The sequence below is a fragment of the Lampetra planeri genome, chromosome 48 (assembly GCF_965212315.1).
Source record: "Lampetra planeri chromosome 48, kcLamPlan1.2.h2, whole genome shotgun sequence".
Taxonomy (NCBI): Eukaryota; Metazoa; Chordata; class Hyperoartia; order Petromyzontiformes; family Petromyzontidae; genus Lampetra; species Lampetra planeri.
The window spans coordinates 5638416-5664258 of record NC_136154.1 but is presented as its reverse complement, the minus strand read 5'-3'; positions in this window follow the sequence as shown (position 1 = coordinate 5664258).

Genomic DNA, 25843 nt, shown 5'->3' with positions numbered 1-25843 from the left:
GGGCTCCTCCAGAAACAACACAAAAACCACTACGTGTGGCCACGTGGAATGTTTGAACGCTCACTGCGGAGGAGAGGCTGCCACTTCTCTGTCGGGAGCTGGACCGGTACCGCCTGGATCTCTGTGGTATTCAGGAGGTCTGGTGGACCGGCTCTGACTCCTGCCAACATGAGGGGTGAACAGTCCTCGACTCGGGGCAGGAGACTGCCAAACAACAGGGTGTGGCTCTTCCTCTGAACAAAATAATGAAGGGGGCGTCGGAGCGTGGCGGTGAGGTGCGGGAAGCTGTAAGCCCCAGGCTACTTTCAGCTCGCCTTCCCATGAACCAGAGGCGAGGAGTGGTGGTCGTGGTTACTTATGCCCCCACCAAAGACGAACATCCGTGGAGGGATGCAGGTGTAGTGGTAATGATGGAGACAAAGTCTTCTTCTGCAGGCAACACGTGTATTTAACAGTAACGACTATAACACGAGGTCCCTAGCACAAAGGGGTATTGGCCCCTCCACCCAATACCCTAGGGAGGTATATTCTCTGGGCTAGCGTTTCCTACTCACTGGGACCACTTCCTCTATAGAAATCAGCCCACCAGCTAGGGGGACCTAGGGGAGGCTAGCTGACACGACCCAGCCACGTCCTCGGGTCCCTGCCACTGGCCCACTCAGTCCCGGCTCTTAGAATGACGTCGGGTCCGGGGGTGCCCAGGGTCCTAGTTTAAGCCGGCTCTTCGGGTCTTCAGCTTGACAATGACTGGCAAACCCGTTCAGGGGTCCACCTTATATACAGCTCCCAGGGTCACCCCACCCTTGGCCATGCCTACTCTCTGGAACGTTCTGGAGGGACCCGGATTATTGCATAATCCCCCAGCCCCCACTGGGGGCCTGGGGTGTGTACCTCCGGTTCCCAACCGCCATCTGGGTTCCCTGGCCAAACGGTGTTACTTGATACAGGCCGTACTCGCCGTTGCCCCCTGTTGACCCGTGGCTGACGCTACACCAGGTAAGTAGTGGTAACCGCGTTGTAGCGAACACAATACCCACTACACAGGAAAAGGCCGATGAGCAGAGGTCGCAACCGAGTACCCGATACCCGTACCCTACCCGATACCCGGCTACCCGTACCCGGCAGGGTATGGGTACCCGTTTGCGATCCTGGTGCGGCCGGGTACCGGTAGGCCGTGAGTCACTGGTGAGAAACTGTTTGTCACTCATTTCCCAACGTCTTGTCTCTTCTCACAATTCAAGTTCCTAGAATCAACCCACCCACGCCTGCAACATGGCTTCATCCCAGAGGTCGCAATCAGGTACCGTACCCTACCCGTACCCGGCCGGGTACCCGGCCGGGTACGGGAAGGGTACGGGTACGGCCGGGTATGGGTACCCGTTTGCGACCCTGGTGCGGCCGGGTACGGGTACGGGTAAGGAATCAAAACCCGTTTGCGACCTCTGCCGATGAGTCAGATGTCTTCTATGACGACCTGTCACATGTCCTGGCTAAAGTGGCGCCTCGGGATAGAGTCATTTGTTGGGTGACTTCAATGCCTGAGTTGGTCGTGATGCTGGCACCTGGTCTGGGGTAATTGGAAGGCATGGGCCAGATCAGCTCAATAACAATGGCAGGAGGCTGCTAGATTTTTGTGCAGCCCATGGGCCTGTAATTACCAACAACGCTGTTCCGGCATCGGCGCATCCACACTACATCATGGATGCATGCCGGGTCCAAGCAAGAACATCTGCTGGACTACATAGTGACGGAATAGCGGATGCGGGCCCATGTCCTTGACACCAGGATCTACTGTGGAGCTGATCTGCCCACTGACCGTCGACTTGTCATCTGTAAGATGCACCTGCCATTCTTCCACTTCGGTGGTGGGTGTACACCCAGGACTCCATTCAAACCCTGAGTGGCATGGTCTCAGCTAGCTGATGAAAGTTGCTAGCGAGAATTTCATCATCACTAGCAGCTGCGGTTGACATCGTCCCCCACTCCTCCTGATGTCGAGGGGAAATGGGCGAGGTGTAGGACTGTGGCTCATGCAGCTGCAATGGCTGCTTTGGGTACATAGTCCAGACCTCCCCAGAGACACTGACTGACAGAGGAGGTGTTCAAGCTGGCTGAAAAAAAGCGACAGACCCACTCTCATCGGCTACAGCATCCCACGTCGGAGAATGAGGAGGCTTACCGCAGCCTTCGCTCGGAGGTTCGTAGAGCCGTGAGGCACTGCAAGGATGGGTGGTGATCGCGGGTTACTGAGGAGATGGAGTCTGCCTCAGTGGCCCGCGATCACAAATAGCTCTTTAACTCCATCAAAAAAGTTACTTGCAGCACCACACCTATTACCATCATTAAGGGAAATAACGAGATATCCAATCTCCGACTCCCAGGAGCAGGTTTGCAAATTTGCTGAGCATTTCTGTGAGGTCCTTGGGGAGGGGGAATCCCTCAACCAGGAAAACATCGTGGGACAAAGTGGGAATGACCCTACTGAGGCTGCGGTGCCTCAAATATTGGAGGAGGAAGTCACCCCGTGTAAGTGACTGGCTGAGGTGCCGTCTGTTGAGGAAGTACTGAAGGCGATCCAGAGTCTGAGACCAGGAAAGGCACCGGGCAGAGATGATCTCCCAAGCGAAATGCTGAGGGAGGGTGGCGTTTGTGCACAGACTGCCCTACATGACATCATAATAACAGTCTGGACCACTGGACGGGTTCCGCAGGATTATAAGGATGCCCTGGTGGTCCCCCTCTTTAAGAAGGGGGACCGCACAGACTGTAACAACTACAGGGGCATCTCACTCCTCAGTGTGCCGGGAAAGGTCCTGGCAAGGATTATTCAACATCGCCTTGCTAGGCACGCTGAAGAGAGGCTTGTGGAGCCCCAATGCGGTTTCAGGAAAGGGCGGTCCTGCACAGATGCCATATTTTCTGTCCGTCTGCTACAGCAGAGGTGTAAGGAATTCCAACAAGACCTACATCTCTGCTTTATTGACCTGGTCAAGGCCTATGCCACCTTGCCGGTAGCCTTCATAGGCGATGCTGCCCACCCTCTCGTGTGCCACTCTGCCCGTAGCCTTCATAGATGATTCTGCCCACCCACCCTCCCTCTCGTGTGCCACTCTGCCCGTAGCCTTCATAGATGATGCTGCCCACCCACCCTCCCTCTCGTGTGCAACTCTGCCCGTAGCCTTCATAGACGATGCTGCCCACCCACCCACCCTCCCTCTCGTGTGCAACTCTGCCCGTAGCCTTCATAGACGAATCTGCCCACCCACCCACCCGCCCACCCTCTCGTGGGTCACTCTGCCGGTAGCCTTCATAGATGAAGCTGCCCACCCACCCACCCTCCCACCCTCTCGTGTACCACTCTGCCCGTAGCCTTCATAGATGATTCTGCCCACCCACCCACCCTCCCTCCCTCTCGTGTGCCACTCTGCCCGTAGCCTTCATGGGCGTTTGTAGCGGTGGCCGTGCCTGTCGGTGGCGGCGGCTTTGTTGCTTTGGAAGGTGAGCTGGAATATCCACAATTCATGTTGAGTTTTGGAGGGGCGGCCGGTGGATGGGGGTGGGAGTTGGCGTAACCGCATTAACTCAGCTGCTTCGTGATTCAACGAAAAGAACGCTTGTGATTTACGAGCACTCGATTTCAGTCGTTGAGACTGCCCACACATCCGCCCAGAATATCCAAGCTCACCCAGAGAGGCCAACGTTGCCTTCTGGACCAGCGAGAAGATCACAAAGAACCTCCCATTTCAACCAGTCTACACAACAAAGGCTCATTCCTAACATATATTTCAGCCGCACCACCTCTACATAACAAAGGCTCAGTCCCATTTACAGCAACCGCACCTTTACATCAGCCGCACCTTAACAACTCTTGGAACATCATGGAACCTCCTTTGCCAGTACCAAAATATACTAATAGGGTTTTCCCCCTTTTTTTCTGGCAACAAAACTGACACCTTTTGCAAGGAATCATGAATACATTAACCACAATACTTGCAGTCAAATGCCTTTTGGCGTCATCTGGTCGAACACCATATGAGACTAGGCTCTAAAGAAAGCTGTCTCTGGTGTGGACCAATCAGTTTCAAAGACAATGCATAAATTATCAGAGTACTGTTTTTTGTTTGCATTTGACTGCAAGTATTGTGGTTAATGTAAACATGATTCCTTGCAAAAGGTGTCAGTTTTGTTGCCAGAAAAAAGAGGAAAAACCCAATTAGTAACTCTTGGAACCTCCCATTTCAACCAGTCTACACAACAAAGGCTCATTCCTTGCAGGGTGCTTCAGCCGCACCGAACCTCACAATGGCTCCTCCCACCCTCAACCAGTATATATACAAGGACTGTTTTCTTGGAATTTCTCTTACTTGATGCAGCAGTCGTGCTGTGACGGTTCCACCTGAAGACGGAAGCTTGTGTTGCCTCCGAAACGTCGTGGTTTTTATTTTATTTTTGTTTAACTTTTATTAATTTAAATGTTTTTACCTACGTGACTTTACCGCAAAAACCTAAGAATAGAGAGCTATTTTATTATTACACGCTTTGTATTCACTCACTCTGTCTGTTGTATCCTCAAATCTTCTAACTCAATTTTAACCCACTTCCCAATGTGGTATCGACTGCAAACTTGGTATACTTGTGTCTTACTGATGACAATACCATATTCTATGATAAAAAATTAAGTAAAACATTTTAAACGATCTTTTTACATGCTTTCTATGAACTCTGTTGTTGTCGTATCCTCAAATCTTGTAACTCAGTTTTAACCCACTTCCCAATGTGGTATCGACTGCAAACTTGGGACATTTATGTCATACTGATGACAATGCTATATTCTATCATAAAAAATAAAAATGTTATATTTTTTAACATTATTTTTTATATGTTATGTTTCGGCCTGTGTCTAATTGTCCACGCTCAACTGACGTTGGCTGTAATTGGCCATGGTCCCTTACACTATGGCAAGCTTCGGGACCACTTCCTGAAGTCGTGGAGTTCTGTCATTATGAGAACGGTACATTTCATGAAAGCGTGTTTTTAAAAAAGTTGTTTTAAATATTTCTTATCCCGTAACCTCTCTCTCTCTCTGTGTATGTGCGTGCAATCTGTAACCTGTCGACTTATCAACACGCGTCTCCAACACTCACAAAGATCTCCACCCCCGTTATCTTATAGCCTGGAGAGACTGTTGGGGCAAGTGCTGTTAGCGAGTAGCACCTTCTATGAAGGCGACCGGCACTGTGGCACAGGAAGGGGGTCCTCTTGCGTTGACGCTCTTGCCTCGTGGAGGCCACTCTTCGATCTTACATTAACATCATGCTAATCTCTCACATTGTAATGCGAGCGTAAATCGGGTTGTTGCTGGGCTCTGGCCCAATCACACGGCCCGGGGTATTGGGGGGCGGAGCCTGGTCTGCGGGGCGTGTGGGAGGGGCCACCGTTCACCTCGGCTCCAATGGGAGGAGGCGAGGTGAATGGGGGCGGAGCCAGCGGGGCAGTATGGGAAGGCCGGATCTGACGATCCAGAAGGGGAGGAGTCAGGGTCACGTGGTGGGGGGGGGGGAAGGATATAAGTGGGAGGCCGGCAGAGATCGGGGTCAGTTGGGGAAGTTAAGACGCTGAGCCACGTTGGGTGGTGAGGAAAAGATCCGCGCCATCGGCCACGTGGCCGAAGGACCTCAGCACGCCGTCGGCCAGCGGTGTGCGGAGTGCGGGCACGCGAGAGGAGCTAACGGAGGAGCGTGCGCGGCACTCGAGAGGAGACGCTGGTCCCTGATCAGGACCAGCGGGGTGTGAGGAAGAGTGGAGGAGCTGACGAGGGAGCGCGTGCGGGGCGCGCGCGCGACGACGCTGGTCTGCGGAGGAGACCAGCGGGGTGCGGAGAAAGACCCTAAATTAAAGACAAACGGAGACCAGCAGTGCCTGACGGAGTCTTTTATTACAATATTAACATAGCCACTTCCGTGCCCTCGTCGAGGAGGCCGCTCTCCGATCTTACAGCTACATGCTAATCTCTCGCATGAACATCACGAGCCCCGCCCACTTCTTTATGACCCTTGGGCTACACCCTTTCAAACCTTCTGAGAATTTGCAACAACGCCACGAGAAATGTGCTGCCTCCCGGCTCTGGAGACCACCTGGAGAAGATTCCAGGCCACACGTTGACAACGATGGCGAACGAGTAGGAAACTCTGACTTTGTGAAGCTATTAACATCACATTTGTTATCTGTTACAGTGTAGCATTACCCGTTCTTTTTCCATGAAAAACGATAGTCCTATGTAAGCGTTAACATTTTTTGAAGCGCTATTGATAGATTACAATGTTTTAACTTGTCTATCTGTCGATTCGGGGGCTCCCCACCCCCTCACCACCCCCTGATGGCAGCGGCGTGGATTGTGAGAGAGAGATCCAACGTCGGCCCGCGTGACGACGCTCTCACATCTCGGGGATTCGCAGCTGCCCCGGATCTCGGAGAGGTTCCATCTCGACGTCCTTACATCAGGGCCCACAGATCGATCCGTGCGATGGATCCCTTCATGGCCCACCCACCCCACCACTTCGAAAGTGTTGTTGTCATCGCGGGCGTGGTTCAGTTCACGAGGGTGGAGATAACCGCGCCGTTTATTCCGATGACTCTCCCATCGCAGCCTTTTTTTTCCCTTTGAGTTTAATCCCTGTCCATCAAGGAGGGTGGGGGCATACACTGACATAGCAAATTGAGTCGTCGGTACCACGACCACAGCCTCACAAGCAGAGCGAGCGAGCGAGAGAGACACACACACACAGAGGCGTCTGTCCCTCGCCACCGCAACCTCAAGTCCCGATCCTCCCGTCGCTCCACTTCACGCTGATGTCACCCACGCCAAGGATGTTACCGTCAGATGCTGGGGGAGCAGTGGTGTTGCTGGTGCTGCTGCTCGACGAACAGAGTGGGGACATCAAAGAATCAACTCCTCATCTGTGACATCATCGTCACACAACTGTCAACCCCATTGTCAGTGCCCTACATTATCACAGGCCAATTCAGACACTCACTGGTCACCCCGTGCCCCTTGTAGATCTCAACGTTCATCCTACAAAGTCCCATCACAAGGGAGAAGAATACGGGGTAAATCGTATGGGTTGCCAGGCATGTCATCACCGCACCTCCACCCCAAGCTATAGACCGTATAGTGAAACCGCATAGAGACCGTATAAGTAAACCCACGGGCAGTTTGTGCTCCTCCAATGGAGGAGGAACGCACTTGCCTAGCCTCCCCCCCCCCCCGCCCTCCGTTTGTCAGAACAAACTAACTGGATAGAATCTCCCACTTCACTCCGCTGTCCAGATATGGAAGCGTCTCCCCTGATGGACAACATCATCAGCAGCGACATCACCGATTCTGTTCTTCGGCCCTTCAAATGCCCAGCTAAAAAAAAGACAAGTTCAAAGTTCATTTATTAGGTATAGCCCTGTGAGCCATTCGGCTCTTGAATCGGGTGCAACCGCAACAAACAAAAAACAAAAACATGAACAAGAAAACATCTTAAAGTGAATATGTGACTGAGTGCAAACAGAAAATCCAAGAAAAGACAGCAAAATATTGCAGAAAAAAATCACCGTACACCAACCCTGTGCAAATATCCCAGTGGGATGCAAGTCAAACAACAACAACCACAAGACAACTTAGATTAAGACCATCAGTCTAACTCTGTACTACAATACCCCATATAAAGTGAGGGAAAAAAGTATTTTATCCCCTGCTGATTTTGTACGTTTGCCCACTGACAAAGAAATTATCAGTCTATAACCTTAATGACTTGGAGAAGATCTGCAAAGAGGAGTGGGACAAAATCCCTCCTGAGATGTGCGCAAACCTGGTGGCCAACTACAAGAAACGTCTGACCTCTGTCATTGCCAACAAGGGTTTTGCCACCAAGTACTAAGTCATGTTTTGCAGAGAGGTCAAATACTTTTTTCCCTCATTAAAATGCAAATCAATTTATAACATTTTTGACATGCGTTTTTCTGGATTTTGTTGTTGTTATTCTGTCTCTCACTGTTCAAATAAACTTACCATTAAAATTATAGACTGATAATTTATTTGTCAGTGGGCAAACGTACAACATCAGCAGGGGTTCAAATACTTTTTTCCCTCACTGTAGCCTGTAACAGACTGTAGGGGCAAGCGCTGTTAGCGAGTAGCACCTATGAAGGCCGGCACGGCACACGAGGGCGTGTTGGTGGCCAGCAAGCACGCCCGATCGCCTTTGTCTCCCCTGTGGCGATGTTTACACAGCGCACCAGGCACTCACTTGAGGCTGAGTCGACCTAGGGGAAGCCCAGGACCGGTTCAGATAACACTGGTCTACAAGGTTTTTCGACGTCGTCTGCTTCAGCGATAAAATGTGTTGTTTATTATGGATTTTTACGTGTTGAATTCGAATACGACCATTGAAAGAACTGGCTGCACTGTTCCCAAGATACTTTTTTGTTTTTTTACGTCTATCTATATTGTGTAGATAGTAGAGTTTTACTCATACATTGTAAACCTAGGCCTCTTCATGTGTTTATGGTTGCTTTAGATGATAGCATGTCACCCGTCCTGTTCACGTAACACTTAAAAAATCAGCAAAAGGGTTATATAAATTTTGATTTAAAGCTTTCGTGACTGCAGGGAGTCATATTTTTGGTTCTTTCGGTAAAGTCACGTAGAAGGGAGATAATAAAATAATATAAATATAAAACAATAAAAAATTCTCACGACGTTTCGACTGAGAATTTGTATTGTTTTATATTTATATTATTTTATTATCTCCCTTCTACGTGACTTTACCGAAAGAACCAAGAATATAGGGTTATACAAATAAAATGTATTGTGAAACAAAAGGCAAACCACTATTAAGTACATAGTGTCGTCCCTTTTCAGTGTCTACTCGGCGCTTCTTGGCTCGTCTCTTGCATTCATCAAATGGGAGCATCTCCTGCCACTGTCCAGCAATAGTCTGCAAGCATTGATGGGCTGCATTTGCCCTGATCGCGTTTCTCTATTGTCGCAATGTCCTGGGTGAAATCGCTCGCCACGCTCGTCGCTCACTGCTCTGCAGTTCGGTGGGGAAAAAATCGAGATGAAAGTGCAAAAAATGCATAATTAGTGACATGTTGCAACCAAGGCTTTTGTATGCCTTGAGGAGGTTTTACACCAACTCTCTGTGGTTGTCTGCTTTGTTGTTTCCGAGAAAAATGTGTTGCCACTAACTGGAAGGCTTTCCATGCCGTCTTTTCCTTGCCACGCAGTGCACCGTCAAATGCATCGTCTCGAAGAAGTTCACGAATCTGAGGGCCAACAAAGACACCTTCCTTTATCATAGCTTCACTTAACCTTGGAATTTTTTCCACGGAGGTACTTGGAAGCTGCTTGTGTTTTGTCCATGGCTTTGACAAAGTTCCTCATCAGACCCAGCTTGATGTGTAAGAGTGGTAACACAATCTTCCTTGATTCAACAAGTAGTAGATGCTGAACACTTTCCCTCCCAGGCTCCAATGACTGTCGGAGTGGCCAATTTATCTTGATGCAGTGGGAATCTCTCGCACGACTATCCCATTCGCAGAGAAAACAGCAGTACTTTGTGTATTCAGTCTGCAGACCAAGCAAGAGAGCAACAACCTTCAAATTGCCACAAAGTTGCTAATGATGTTGGTCATAGTTTATGCACCTCAAAAGTTGTTTCCTTCATATGCACTACATGACCAACTGGAATTGATGGTAAAACATTGCCATTATGCAGCAAAACAGCTTTATCTTCAAGGAATCAATGTGGAGACTGTTCATTGATTCGATGAATCAATGAACAGTCTCCACTCATCTGGATCATGAACGATGTTGAGGGCTGCAATCACACCATCGATGCTTTTGCAGACTACAAGATCACCTTCCATGAAGAAGAATGGGACCAGGATCCTTTCGACGGTCACGAAACATGGAAACCCGAACATCACCTGCCAGGAGATTCCACTGCTGCAGTCTGGAGCCCAACAGCTCTGCCTTACTCTTGAATAGTTCCAAATCCCCGACAAGGTCTTTTAGTCTTCTTCTTGGTTCTTTCGGTAACGTCACGTAGAAGGGAAATAATAAAATAATAAAAATAAAACATAATAAAATCATTCTCACGACGTTTCGTCTACAACACAAGCAGCCGTCCTCAGGTGAAGAATGAAACACCACCAAGCTTGGAGCGTATATTTAAGCTGGGTTGGAGGGAAAAGAGGAGCGCCTTGACAAAATAATTTTCAATCGAAATTTAAGGTATTTTAGTATATACTGACCCAGTAGCATAGCTTGAAAACTAGAGCCAATCAACAATTTTAATGCATAATTTTCATTCTCAGTGACACCAGAATTAGTGACGTTGGACTACATTTATTTCCGAAGCATTTTGGCTGTAGACCAGTGTAATCACCACTGGTGTTGGCCATGAACGGGCATCGATCCCAGGTCGCCGTGTTTGTAGCGCAGGGCACTAACCGCTACACGACCGCTCCCCACTATGCCCACACATACACACACGGGACATCTTTTCCTAACTTCATCGCATGCCTTGTAGGGGCTACTGAGTCGTTGAGCTGCAGTGGAATCCAACGATGGTGCCGATTTAGATGCTACTCATGTCCAACATGGCTGTTTTTCACAATATGGGGTTGTCTTCTTGGTTATTTCGGTAAAGTCACGTAGAAGGGAAAGACAGCGTCTGAATGACGCTGTCTTTCCGACAGACCTGTTCTTCACCTGAGGACGGCTGCTTGCGTTGTGGCCGAAACGTCGTGAAAATTATTTTATTATGTTTTATTTTTATTATTTTATTATTTCCCTTCTACGTGACCTTACCGAAAGAACCAAGAAGATGAATCCCTGCAGTCACGAAAGCTTTAAATCGAAATTTAATATGAGTCTATTTGTTAGTCTATGGGTCCAGTGTTAGTCGATGGGTCCAGTGTTAGTCTATGGGTCCAGTGTTAGTCTATGGGTTCAGTGTTAGTCTATGGGTCCAGTGTTAGTCTATGGGTCCAGTGTTAGTCTATGGATATAGTGTTAGTTAATGGGTCTAGTGTTAGTCTATGGGTCCAGTGTGAGTCTATGGGTACAGTGTTAGTTAATGGGTCCAGTGTTAGTCTATGGGACCAGTGTTAGTCTATGGAACCAGTGTTAGTCTATGGGTCCAGTGTTCGTCTATGGGTCCATTGTTAGTCTATGGATCCAGTGTTAGTCTATGGGTCCAGTGTTAGTCTATGGGTCCAGTGTTAGTCTATGGGTCCAGTGTTAGTGTATGGGTCCAGTGTTAGTCTATGGGTCCAGTGTTAGTCTATGGGTCCAGTGTTAGTCTATGGGTCTAGTGTTAGTTTATGGGTCCCGTGTTAGTCTATGGGTCCAGTGTTAGTCTATGGGTCTAGTGTTAGTCTATGGGTCCAGTCTTAGTCTATGGGTCCAGTGTTGGTTTATGGGTCCATTGTTGTTAGTCTATGGGTCCAGTGTTGGCAGTCAATGGGTGCGGTGCTGATATGACTGAGAGACACCTGTCACATTTAAAGCTGACCTTTCACAAGCCTCAAACTGGTCTCGATGTCCTGCCATAAAATCCCTCAACGAAGACAAAAGCTGTGCTGCTATAGATATGTCAATGTCACTTTTCTGTAGGTACATGCTTGTAGTGCGGAACCGGTCAAGTATGACATCCCAGAAATGTGCCATGAACACCATATCTAAGGTGTCCAATTTAGCGCATAGTCCAGCGGCCTCAATTCGCGTATCTCGTTTCTCATCATAATTGCACATTCCACCGAAAGCCTCTCTAATGTGGGTGTAATTTCCCCACAGTGTCTTGGTTTACTCAGCCCGAGCACTTCACCGAGTATTGGACAGTGATTTTAATGTCAGTCTGACATCTGTCTTCCGAAAGACTTCCCCCCCATTTGTGTGTGGATGAAGATAAAAATGTGTACAGTGACTGCAACATGTTAAAAAAATTAACCCGTAAAAAAAAGTTTTTCACTATAAATCCTTTATATGCGTGTTCAATGGGCCACAACCCAGCCCACATTGGTCTTTGAAACGGGCGGCTAGAGTCCTCTCGTCCTCTGGCTTGAGATGGCTGCCACCTATGGGTCAGATGATTGCCTGCCACCATTAAGCAATTGGTAATTAAATATAAAAATTGTTTTCCTAAAATGTTGAAAATTTTGGAAAAATCTTTTCACGAAAATAAATTGTCACGCACAACGAGTCTGTGTGCAAAATGTCAGCTCGATTGGATCACGGGAAGTGGGTTAAAAAACGACCGAAAGATTTGCACGGTCGTAAGCGCGCAAGCAAGCAAGCAAGTGAACTTAATATAAAGGATTTAAAAAAAACACTCATCAGCCTCTGGGCTACTGCCGTCTAAGGTGTTAACACCAACTAAGTTAAGTGCACTCTATCAGAGAGTTTTCTTATTGTTTCAGGTGGTCCTGCAGCTCATTGTATTTTCCTGACATGTTGCTTGCATTGTCATATGACTGACCTCGACAGTTTGAGAGGTCAAACCCAAGGCCCTCCACCATCAAAGTCACACGGTCTGCTAAACTTTCACCAGTGTGGCTCTTAATTGGCTCAAAGCCCACGAACCGCTCTACCACATTCCCGCGGCTGTTAACAAACTGGAATATGAACGTCAATTGGTCCACACGTGACACATTGTAAGCGCTGAGGGGCCCTCGTGACAGAGGTCCCAACCGGGTACCCGATACCTTTACCCTACCCGATACCCAGCTATCCGTACCCGGCTGGGTATGGGTACCCGTTTGCGACCCCGGTGCAGCCAGGTACGGGTAGGCCGTGAGTCACTGGTGAGTCACCGTTTGTCACTCATTTCCCAACGTCTTGTCTCTTCTCACAATTCAAGTTCCTAGAATCAACCCACCCGCGCCTGCAACATGGCTTCATCCCAGAGGTCGCAATAGGGTAGCCGATACCCGTACCCTATCCGATACCCGGCCGGGTATGGGTAGCCGGGTATCGGGTAGGGTACGGGTACCCGTTTGCGACCCTGGTGCGGCCGGGTACCGGGTACGGGTAAGGAATCAAAACCCGTTTGCGACCTCTGCCTCGTGGTCAGCTCATGCTTTAAGCGCAGAGAGGCCCAGGGACCGTCACATTGTAGGTGCCGAGGGGCCCTAGTGGTCAGATCACGCTCTAAGCCCCAGGGGCCCAAGTGGTCAGCTTACGTTTTAAACACCAAGGGTTCTGGGGGCCCTCACATTGTAAGCGCCGAGGGATCTAGGGTGCCTTAGTGGCAGAGGTCGCAAACGGGTTTTGATTCCTTACCCGTACCCGGCCGCACCAGGGTCGCAAACGGGTACCCGTACCCGGCCGGATATGGGTAGCCATTCCCTACCCGTACCCGTACTCTACCCGAAATGAGTGACAAACGGCTACTCACCAGTGACTCACGGCCTACCCGTACCCGTACCCGGCCGCACCAGGGTCGCAAACGGCTACCCGTACCTGGCCGGGTATGGGTAGCCGGGTATCGGGTAGGGTACGGGTATCGAGTACCCGGTTGCGACCTCTGCCTAGTGGTAAGTTCACGCTATAAGCACTCAGGGCCTAGTGGTCAGCTTGTGCTGTGCGCACTGAGGGTCCTGGCGTTCAACTTCCCACGGAAGCCTCAGGCCACGATCCGCGGGTGGCCTGAGGCTTGGAAGGGCCCCTGATAGTCCGAGGCCTCGGGGCACTGGCCCCACTGGCCCGGTCCATAATCCAGCCTTGTATGCGTCCAGTGTTAGTCTATGGGTTCAGTGTTAGTCTATGGGTTAGTGTTTGTCTATGGGTCCAGTGTTAGTCTATGGGTTCAGTGTTAGTCTATGGGTTAGTGTTTGTCTATGGGTCCAGTGTTAGTCTATGGGTTCAGTGTTAGTCTATGGGTTAGTGTTTGTCTATGGGTTCAGTGTTAGTCTATGGGTCCAGTGTTAGTCTATAGGTCCAGTGTTAGTCTATGGGTTCAGTGTTTGTCTATGGGTTCAGTGTTAGTCTATGGGTCCAGTGTTAGTCTATGGGTCCAGTGTTAGTCTATGGGTCCTGTGTTAGTCTATGGGTCCAGTGTTAGTCTATGGGTTCAGTGTTAGTCTATAGGTCCAGTGTTAGTCTATGAGTCCAGTGTTAGTCTATAGGTCCAGTGTTAGTCTATAGGTCCAGTGTTAGTCTATGAGTCCAGTGTTAGTCTATGAGTCCAGTGTTAGTCTATGGGTCCAGCGTTAGTCCAGGAGTCCTGTGTTAGTCTATGGGTCCAGTGTTATTCTATGGGTCCAGTGTTAGTCTATGGATCCAGTGTTAGTCTATGAGTCCAGTGTTAGTCTATGAGTCCAGTGTTAGTCTATGGGTTCAGTGTTTGTCTATGGGTTCAGTGTTAGTCTATGGGTCCAGTGTTAGTCTATGGGTCCAGTGTTAGTCTATGGGTCCTGTGTTAGTCTTTGGGTCCAGTGTTAGTCTATGGGTTCAGTGTTAGTCTATAGGTCCAGTGTTAGTCTATGAGTCCAGTGTTAGTCTATAGGTCCAGTGTTAGTCTATAGGTCCAGTGTTAGTCTATGAGTCCAGTGTTAGTCTATGAGTCCAGTGTTAGTCTATGGGTCCAGCGTTAGTCCAGGAGTCCTGTGTTAGTCTATGAGTCCAGTGTTAGTCCAGGAGTCCTGTGTTAGTCTATGGGTCCAGTGTTAGTCTATGGGTCCAGTGTTAGTCTATGCGTCCAGTGTTAGTCTATGGGTCCAGTGTTAGTCGATGAGTCCAGTGTTAGTCTATGGGTCCAGTGTTAGTCTATGGGTCCAGTGTTAGTCTATGCGTCCAGTGTTAGTCTATGGGTCCAGTGTTAGTCGATGAGTCCAGTGTTAGTGTATGGGTCCTGTGTTTGTGTATTGGTCCAGCGTTGAGGCTATGTGTCCAGTGTAAGCTCTTGAAGAACGGCATCACTGCTGCTGCTGCCACCATCACCACCATGCACTGGGTCAGATTGGAATCAGAATGGACAAGTTCATTGTCCATCTGTCACGTTCAGATTACGTATTTGGGATGTTGCGCTCGGTGGAGCCGGAAACACGTGTGGACTCGCCAGCTTTGTCTAGACCACCAACTCACAAGTAACAAGGCAACTTGAAAGCCTTTAGATCAACAAGGGAGTGGCCACACTCGCAGATGATGTCGCGTTATGTAAGTGCTTGAGTCTGGGCAAGTCTCTCTGAGTATGTGTGGGATGGGAGAGCAGTAGAGCGGTTAGCACGCTGCGCTACGAACCTGGCGTTCGAGGTGGATTCCCGCTCACGGCCAACAACCAGTTACAATTATCTAAACCGTCTCGCGCCTCTCCTAGGTCGACCCAGTCTCAAATGAGTACCTGGTGCGGTGTGTGAACACCGTCACTTGGGATACAAAGGCGGCCGGGCGTGGTGCTGGCCACCCACCCCAGTTGTGTGCCGTTCCGGCCTTCATAGGTGCCGCTCGCTAACAGCGTTTGCCCCTACAGTCTATTAAGGCTACACGGGGGATCTTTGCTGCGTGGGATTGGAGTGGTGGTGCAGTGGTTAGCGCGCTCAACTGCGCTACGAACCCTGGCAAAGACTTCCCCCGAGTTCGATTCCCGCTCAAGGCCACCAACAGCAGCTGCAGTGACGGGCCTCTCCCCGAGGATAAACTGGGCCTTAAATAAGTAAGTACAGATAAATTTCGATGTAAAGCTTCGTGACTGCAGGGATTCGTCTTCTTGGTTCTTTCGGTAACGTCACGTAGAAGGGAAGTAATAAAATAATAAAAATTAAACATAATAAAATAATTCTCACGACGTTTCGGCCACAACGCAAGCAGCCGTCCTCAGGTGAAGAACAGGTCTGTCGGAAAGACAGCGTCTGAATGACGTCTGAATGACGCTGTCTTTCCGACAGACCTGTTCTGAAGATAAGTACAGATAGTCCCCGAGTTACGATGGAGATGCGTTACGACGACCCCATCGTAAGTCGAAAATTGCGTAAGTCGAAGATGGCCTAGCCTACCCAGGAGTCTTAAAGAACGGTGATAATTTAGCAAAACAGAGCAATTTACAGTACCGTGCTGTATAAGCTATATACTGTGTGTATTTATTAATTGAAATGCTGTATTACACGGTAAAATGTAAAGTAAAAAAACCAAGGTAATTTTCAGCCTTCCTATATGAACTGCAATTTAATGGAATTTTTTTTTCAGGAAACAATCCTTTCTGCTGTAAAAACGTTTAACATGCATTGAACGTACAGGATCGGACCTCGTACGGCTGCTGCGTTTGCCTGCCGCGCGAAATTTAAAATATTTAACAATTTTGTCGTATCGCTATCGCCATCTTGTGATCGAAATATCGTAACTCGGGGACCGTCGTAACTCGGGGACCATCGTAACTCGAGGACCATCGTAACTCGGGGACTATATGTATGCCCTGCAGCGGTGTGGAAAACACATCAGCACTGGGGAGACAAAGGCGGCCGGGTGTGGTGCCGGCCACCCATGCCTTGCCGGCCTTCATAGGTGCTGCTACTCGCTAACAAACAGCGCTTGCCCCAACAGTCTTTCAAGGTTCATATTCTTAGGTTTTATCGGTAAAGTCACGTAGGTAAAAAATTGAAATTAATAAAAGTAAAATAAAATAAAAAATAAAATAAAAATCACGACGTTTCGGAGGCAACACAAGCTTTCGTCTTTAGGTGGAACCGTCACAGCACGCTTTCATTTTATTTTACTTTTATTAATTTTAATTTTTTACCTACGTGACTTTACCGAAAAAAACCTAAGAATATGAATCCTTGCAGTCACGAAAGCTTCAAATCTAGAAGTCTTTCAAGGCTGCACGGAGTCTTTTTTTGAGCGCACGGAGTCTTTTTTCGAGCGCATTACTTTCGGGAACACGTCGAAAGGCAGAGGACAAAGGCTGCCCTGGTTTTCTGAGCGTCTGTCCTCGGGCAACTTCACGCAAAGACAAAGCCCTGCCCGTACAGCCTCCGACAGACCCATTGAGGCAAGTGCAGTGAGTAGCGAGTAGCAGCACCCCACCTATGAATGCCGGCACGGCACACGAGATTTTGACACACCGGACCCAGGCACTCATTTGTTGAGGCTGAGTTCGCCTTGTGTGCGATGCCCAGGATCAATTTAGATACGTCGCTGATGTTGGCCACGAGCGGGCATCGAACGCAGGTCACCGGGTTTGTAGCGCAGCGAGCGAACTGCGACACTGCTGCTCCACACGTACAACCGTCATTCGCTACTTGGTGGCGATGACGTCACAGCGGTTGTGCCAGGCCAGGTGCACCTTGAGAACGTCAGGTGAAGTCTTCTTGGTTCTTTCGGTAAAGTCACGTAGAATGGAAATAATAAAATAATAAAAATAAAACATAATAAATGTTTTATTTTTATCCCTGCAGTCACGAAAGCTTCACGTGAAGTGTTGAAGGTCTCGCTACCGGCAGGTCACGGGACAGACCCAGCAGTTGCCACGGCTTGACTGACTGAGATGACTGGCCGATGCACCACCTGTGCCCCCCACTGTGCCAACTCGCTGCGTTTTACCCGCCCGGCGCTCAGCTCGTTGTTGTGAGCGTCGTTCCTCTGCCCTCCGTTGTTGCTTGAGGGTGAATGCCTCCAATTGGCCCGTAGCAGCGGCGTCCTTCACGAGCCTCCTCCATAGGGGGCCGATCTTGACACCGCTGGTTATCGGTCAACGGCAAGTCCACTCAGCTACACAAACATCTCGTACCGCATCAGCTCTATCACTTCTCCAAGCCCGTGTCGTGCCCGTTTTTGCTTGGGCAACATTGCGGTGGCAGGGCATGATGGCTACGTGACTCAGCCAACGCAGCCTGCCCTTCCCTAACCACCGTAACTCATACCGCACGCTCAAAGACAAAAGATTCCCCGTACAGCCTCTTAACAAGCTGTTGTGGCAAGTGCTGTTTAGTGATCAGCACAAGGCGGTAGCCATGGAGTCAACAGAAAAAAAATCTAAATTTGACAACAAATGTCCTGCCATTTCCTGCCAAAAATATACTAAAAATTCACTTACACATGGGATGGACTTTTTTTGTTTTACAATAATGTCTAATAGTATTACAATGCTCCGTTTTTTCGTTTTTACCTTTTCTTGTTTCATTGTATGTAATGGCAGAGATTAGGGATTAATAAAGTACAACCATAACCACGATCATATGAACAGCAATCTATTTTATAGCAATATATTCGGGGGGGGGGGGCATTTTGAGCATAATTGAATATTGGGAGAAGATGTGTCCCCCCCCCAAATATGTTTATAACTACGGCCATGGATCAGCAGCTATGAAGGCTGGCACTGTGGTGCACGAGCTGATTTGGTGGCCAGCATCACGCCCGACCGCCTTTGTCTCCCGCAGTGACGACGTTTGACTACGCACCGGAACCGTGCAATCGTCGACCCCAGGGTGGTGGTGGTGGCGGCTGTTGGTGGGAATCAAACTCGGGTATATTCTTAGGTTTTATCGGTAAAGTCACGTAGGTAAAAAAATTAAAATTTATAAAAGTAAAATAAAAAGAAAAAAAAAATCACGACGTTTCGGAGGCAACACCTACGTGACTTTACCATAAAAAACTTAAGAATATAAATCCTTGCAGTCACGAAAGCTTCAAATCTAAACTCGGGTATCTCCGCCTCGGTAGGGGAGGAAAAGGGCTTCGGTATAGTGCAGCCGCGAGCGCGCTAACCGCTGTGCCACCGCTCCTCCAACCCCTCCTGTCGCTCACCCGTCTACCCGACTTCGTTGCCAGCCAGGGGCGAGGCATCCGATCCGCCGCGGGACGTGCCCGGACTCGACTCTGTTGAGCCCGAGACTCGAGATGGCTCAAACTATCTCGGGAGGGGCGCTCATCCAAGCCACACAATCGTAGCCTCTGTTCGCGAGAGGCGCCGCCTGCAATGTCCCCGGGCCGTGCTGTCAATCGAAATGTGGTTTTAATGGGGGGGTGGGTGGAGGGGGGGTAAGCTCATTTCACGGAAAAACAACAACAATGATATATTATTTTTTAAGCAGGTTGGAACGTTTAAAAAAACCACCCGACATTTGCTCATAGATCTAGGCTGATATTGCCCAAAGACTAACATTACACGGAGACTAACATTGCCCACAGACTAACATTACACGTAGACTAACATTACACACAGACTAACATTACACACAGACTAACATTGCACATAGACTAACATTACACATAGACTCAGACTAACATTGCACATAGACTAACATTGCCCATAGACTAACATTGCCCATAGACTAACATTGCCCATAGACTAACATTGCCCACAGACTAACATTGCCCATAGACTAACATTGCCCATAGACTAACATTACACACAGACTAACATTACACATAGACTAACATTGCACACAGACTAACATTACACACAGACTAACATTACGCACAGACTAACATTACACACAGACTAACATTACACATAGGCTAACATTACACACAGACTAACATTGCACATAGACTAACATTACACACAGACTAACATTACACACAGACTAACATTACACACAGACTAACATTACACACAGACTAACATTACACATAGACTAACATTAGACACAGACTAACATTGCACATAGACTAACATTACACACAGACTAACATTACACACAGACTAACATTACACACAGACTAACATTACACACAGACTAACATTACACACAGACTAACATTACACACAGACTAACATTACACACATACTAACATTACACACAGACTAACATTACACACAGACTAACATTACACATAGACTAACATTGCACACAGACTAACATTGCACATAGACCAACATTACACACAGACTAACATTGCACACAGACTAACATTGCACACAGACTAACATTGCACACAGACTAACATTGCACACAGACTAACATTACACACAGACTAACATTGCACACAGACTAACATTGCACACAGACTAACATTACACACAGACTAACATTGCACACAGACTAACATTACACACAGACTAACATTGCACGTAGACTAAGATTACACACAGACTAACATTGCCCATAGACTAACATTACACGTAGGCTACCATTACACACAGACGAATATTACACACAGACTAACATTGCACGGAGACTAAAATTGTCAATAGATTAACATTGGCCATAGATTAGTATTGCCCATATATTGATACTGTCCATAGATGGAGATTGGCCATGAGTTGACATTGCCCATAGATTGACATTGCCCATAGATTAACATTGCACATAGATTGCCATTGCCAATATACTAACATTGCCCATAGATTAACATTGCACATAGATTAACATTGCACATTGCCTAACATTGCCCACTTATTAACATTGCCCATATATTAGCATTGCCCATTTATTAGCGTTGCCCATATATTAACATTGGCCATAGATTAACATTCCACATAGATTGACAATGCACGTAGGTTGACATTGTCCTTCGATTAGCATTGCCCATATATTGACATTGCCCATAAATTGACATTGCACATAGATTGGCATTGTCCATATATTGACATTGTCATTAGATTAAAATTGCCCATATATTATAATTGCACATAGATTAGAATTGCCCATATATTAGAATTGCACATAGCTTTACATTGCCCATCGATTGACCTTACCAATATATTGACATTGGCCATCGATTGACATTGCCCATAGACTAACATTGCCCATAGACTAACACTGCCCATAGACTAACATTGCCCGTAGACAAACACTGCCCATAGACTAACACTGCCCATAGACTAACATTGCCCATAGACTAACACTGCCCATTGACTAACACTGCCCATAGACTAACACTGCCCATAGACTAACATTGCCCATAGACTAACACTGCCCATAGACTAACACTGCCCATAGACTAACATTGCCCATAGACTAACACTGCCCATAGACTAACACTGCCCATAGACTAACACTGCCCATAGACTAACATTGCCCATAGACTAACACTGCCCATAGACTAACACTGCCCATAGACTAACACTGCCCGTAGACTAACACTGCCCATAGACTAACACTGCCCATAGACAAACACTGCCCATAGACTAACACTGCCCATAGACTAACATTGCCCATAGACTAAAATTGCCCATAGACTAACACTGCCCATAGACTAAAATTGCACGTAGACTAACACTGCCCATAGACTAACATTGCCCATAGGCTAACACTGCCCATAGACTAACAATGCCCATAGACTAAAATTGCACATAGACTAACACTGCCCATAGACTAACACTGCCCATAGACTAACACTGCCCATAAGTGACACTGCCCATAGACTAACACTGCCCATAGACTAACACTGCCCATAGACTAACATTGCCCATAGGCTAACACTGCCCATAGCCTAACATTGCCCATAGACTAACACTGCCCATAGTCTAACACTGCCCATATACTAACACTGCCCATAGACTAACACTGCCCATAGACTAACACTGCCCATAGACTAACACTGCCCATAAGTGACACTGCCCATAGACTAACACTGCCCATAGACTAACACTGCCCATAGACTAACACTGCCCATAAGTGACACTGCCCATAGACTAACACTGCCCATAGACTAACACTGCCCATAGACTAACACTGCCCATAGGCTAACACTGCCCATAGACTAACACTGCCCATAGTCTAACACTGCCCATAGACTAACACTGCCCATAGACTAACATTGCCCATAGACTAACACTGCCCATAGTCTAACACTGCCCATATACTAACACTGCCCATAGACTAACACTGCCCATAGACTAACACTCCCCATAGTCTAACACTGCCCATAGACTAACACTGCCCATAGACTAACACTGCCCATAGACTAACACTGCCCATAGACTAAAATTGCACATAGACTAACACTGCCCATAGACTAACATTGCCCATAGACTAACACTGCCCATAGGCTAACACTGCCCATAGACTAACAATTCCCACAGACTAAAATTTAACATAGACTAACATTGCCCATAGACTAACATTGCCCACAGACAAAAATTGCCCATAGACTAACACTGCCAAAAGACTACAATTGCACATAGACTAAAATTGCACATAGACTAACACTGCCCATAGACTAACACTGCCCATAGACTAACACTGCCCATAGACTAACACTGCACATAGACAAACACTGTCCATAGACTAACACTGTCCATAGACTAACACTGCCCATATACTAACACTGCCCATAGACTAACATTGCCCATAGACTAACATTGCCCATAGACTAACACTGCCCATAGACTAACATTGCCCATAGGCTAACACTGCCCATAGACTAACACTGCCCATAGACTAACACTGCCCACAGAATAACACTGTCCATAGACTCACACTGCCCATAGACTCAACACTGTTCATTGACTAACATTGCCCCATGGACTAACACTGCCCATAGACTAACACTGCCCATAGACTAACACTGCCCATAGACTAACACTGCCCATAGACTAACACTGCCCATAGACTAACATTGCCCATAGTTTAACACTGCCCGTAGACTAACACTGCCCATAGACTAACACTGCCCATAGACTAACACTGCCCATAGACTCACATTGCCCATCGACTAACACTGCCCATAGACTCACATTGCCCATATACTCACATTGCCCATAGACTCACATTGCCCATAGACTAACACTACCCATAGACTAACACTGCCCATAGACTAACACTGCCCATAGACTAACATTGCCCACAGAGCGGTGGTATGAACCCATCGAACCCGAGATCGATTCTCGCTCACAGCCAATACCGGGTGACGATTCTCTGCCCTAGGTAGACTCAGTTTTAAAAACTGAGTACCTGGTGAAGCGGTGTGTAGTAAACATCGCCACTGGGGGAGACAACGGCGGTCGGGCGGGCGTGGTGGTGTTGGACTTTAATAGGTGCTCGCTAACAGCACTTGCCCCAACAGCCTGTTAGAGGTTATATGGGGGTGTCGTTTTGTGGTGAGTGTGTGTGGTAGGTGAGTGAGTGTGTGGTGTGTGGTAGGTGAGTGTGTGTGGTAGGCGAGTGTGTGGTCAGTGTATGTGGTAGGTGAGAGAGTGTGTGGTGAGTGTGTGTGGTAGGTGAGTGAGTGTGTGGTAGGTGAGTGTGTGGTGAGTGTGTGTGGTAGGTGAGCGAGTGTGTGGTGAGTGTGTGTGTGGTAGGTGAGTGAGTGTGTGGTAAGTGTGTGTGGTAGGTGAGTGAGTATGTGGTGAGTGTGTGTGGTAGGTGAGTGAGTGTGTGGTGAGTGTGTGTAGTAGGTGAGTGAGTGTGTGGTGAGTGTGTGTGGTCGGTGAGTAAGTGTGTGGTGAGTGTGTGTGGTAGGTTAGTGAGTGTGTGGTGAGTGTGTGTGTGGTGAGTGAGTGTGTGGTAGGTGAGTGTGTGGTGAGTGTGTGTGTGGTGAGTGAGTATTTGGTGAGTGAGTGTGTGGTGAGTGTGTGTGTGGTGGGTGAGTGAGTGAGTGTGTTGTGAGTGTGTGGTGAGTAAGTGTGTGGTAGGTGAGTGTGTGGTGAGTGTGTGTGGTAGGTTAGTGAGTGTGTGGTGAGTGTGTGTGGTAGGTGAGTGAGTGTGTGTGTGGTAGGTGAGTGTGTGGTAGGTGAGTGTGTGGTGAGTGTGTGTGGTAGGTGAGTGAGTGTGTGGTGAGTGTGTGTGGTAGGTGAGTGAGTGTGTGTGTGGTAGGTGAGTGTGTGGTAGGTGAGTGTGTGGTGAGTGTGTGTGTGGTGAGTGAGTATTTGGTGAGTGAGTGTGTGGTGAGTGTGTGTGTGTGGGTGAGTGAGTGTGTGGTGAGTGTGTGGTGAGTAAGTGTGTGGTAGGTGAGTGTGTGGTAAGTGTGTGTGGTAGGTGAGTGAGTGTGTGGTGAGTGTGTGTGGTAGGTGAGTGAGTGTGTGGTGAGTGTGTGGTAGGTGAGTGAGTGTGTGGTGAGTGTGTGTGGTAGGTGAGTGAGTGTGTGGTGAGAGTGTTTGTGGTAGGTGAGTGTGTGTGGTAGGTGAGTGAGTGTGTGGTGGGTGAGTGTGGTGGGTGAATGAGTGTGGTGGGTGGGTGAGTGAGTGTGTGGTGAATGAGTGTGTGGTGAGTGTGTGTGTGGTGTGTGTGGTAGGTGAGTGAGTGTGTGGTGAGTGTGTGTGTGGTGAGTGTGTGGTGAGAGTGTGTGGTAGGTGAGTGAGTACGTGGTGAGTGTGTGTGGTCGGTGAGTGAGTGTGTGGTGAGTGTGTGTGGTAGGTGAGTGTGTGTGGTAGGTGAGTGAGTGTGTGGTGAGTGTGTGTGGTAGGTGAGTGTGTGGTGAGTGAGTGCGTGGTGAGTGTGTGTGGTCGGTGAGTATGATCGGTGAGTGAGTGTGGTAGGTGAGTGAGTGTGTGGTGAGTGAGTGTGTGGTGAGTGTGTGTGTGGTGGGTGAGTGAGTGTGTGGTGAGTGTGTGGTGAGTAAGGGTGTGGTAGGTGAGTGTGTGGTGAGTATGTGTGTGGTAGGTTAGTGAGTGTGTGGTGAGTGTGTGGTAGGTGAGTGAGTGTGTGGTGGGTGTGTGGTGGGTGAGTGAGTGAGTGAGTGTGGTCGGTGGGTGAGTGAGTGTGTGGTGAGTGAGTGTGGTGAGTGAGTGTGGTGGGTGAGAGTGAGTGAGTGTGGTGGGTGGGTGGGTGAGTGTGGTGAGTGAGTGTGTGGTGAGTGTGTGGTAGGTGAGTGAGTGTGTGGTGGGTGTGTGGTGGGTGAGTGAGTGAGTGAGTGTGGTCGGTGGGTGAGTGAGTGTGTGGTGAGTGAGTGTGGTGAGTGAGTGTGGTGGGTGAGAGTGAGTGAGTGAGTGTGTGTGTGGTAGGTGAGTGTGTGGTAGGTGAGTGTGTGGTGAGTGTGTGTGTGGTGAGTGAGTATTTGGTGAGTGAGTGTGTGGTGAGTGTGTGTGTGTGGGTGAGTGAGTGTGTGGTGAGTGTGTGGTGAGTAAGTGTGTGGTAGGTGAGTGTGTGGTAAGTGTGTGTGGTAGGTGAGTGAGTGTGTGGTGAGTGTGTGTGGTAGGTGAGTGAGTGTGTGGTGAGTGTGTGGTAGGTGAGTGAGTGTGTGGTGAGTGTGTGTGGTAGGTGAGTGAGTGTGTGGTGAGAGTGTTTGTGGTAGGTGAGTGTGTGTGGTAGGTGAGTGAGTGTGTGGTGGGTGAGTGTGGTGGGTGAATGAGTGTGGTGGGTGGGTGAGTGAGTGTGTGGTGAATGAGTGTGTGGTGAGTGTGTGTGTGGTGTGTGTGGTAGGTGAGTGAGTGTGTGGTGAGTGTGTGTGTGGTGAGTGTGTGGTGAGAGTGTGTGGTAGGTGAGTGAGTACGTGGTGAGTGTGTGTGGTCGGTGAGTGAGTGTGTGGTGAGTGTGTGTGGTAGGTGAGTGTGTGTGGTAGGTGAGTGAGTGTGTGGTGAGTGTGTGTGGTAGGTGAGTGTGTGGTGAGTGAGTGCGTGGTGAGTGTGTGTGGTCGGTGAGTATGATCGGTGAGTGAGTGTGGTAGGTGAGTGAGTGTGTGGTGAGTGAGTGTGTGGTGAGTGTGTGTGTGGTGGGTGAGTGAGTGTGTGGTGAGTGTGTGGTGAGTAAGGGTGTGGTAGGTGAGTGTGTGGTGAGTATGTGTGTGGTAGGTTAGTGAGTGTGTGGTGAGTGTGTGGTAGGTGAGTGAGTGTGTGGTGGGTGTGTGGTGGGTGAGTGAGTGAGTGAGTGTGGTCGGTGGGTGAGTGAGTGTGTGGTGAGTGAGTGTGGTGAGTGAGTGTGGTGGGTGAGAGTGAGTGAGTGTGGTGGGTGGGTGGGTGAGTGTGGTGAG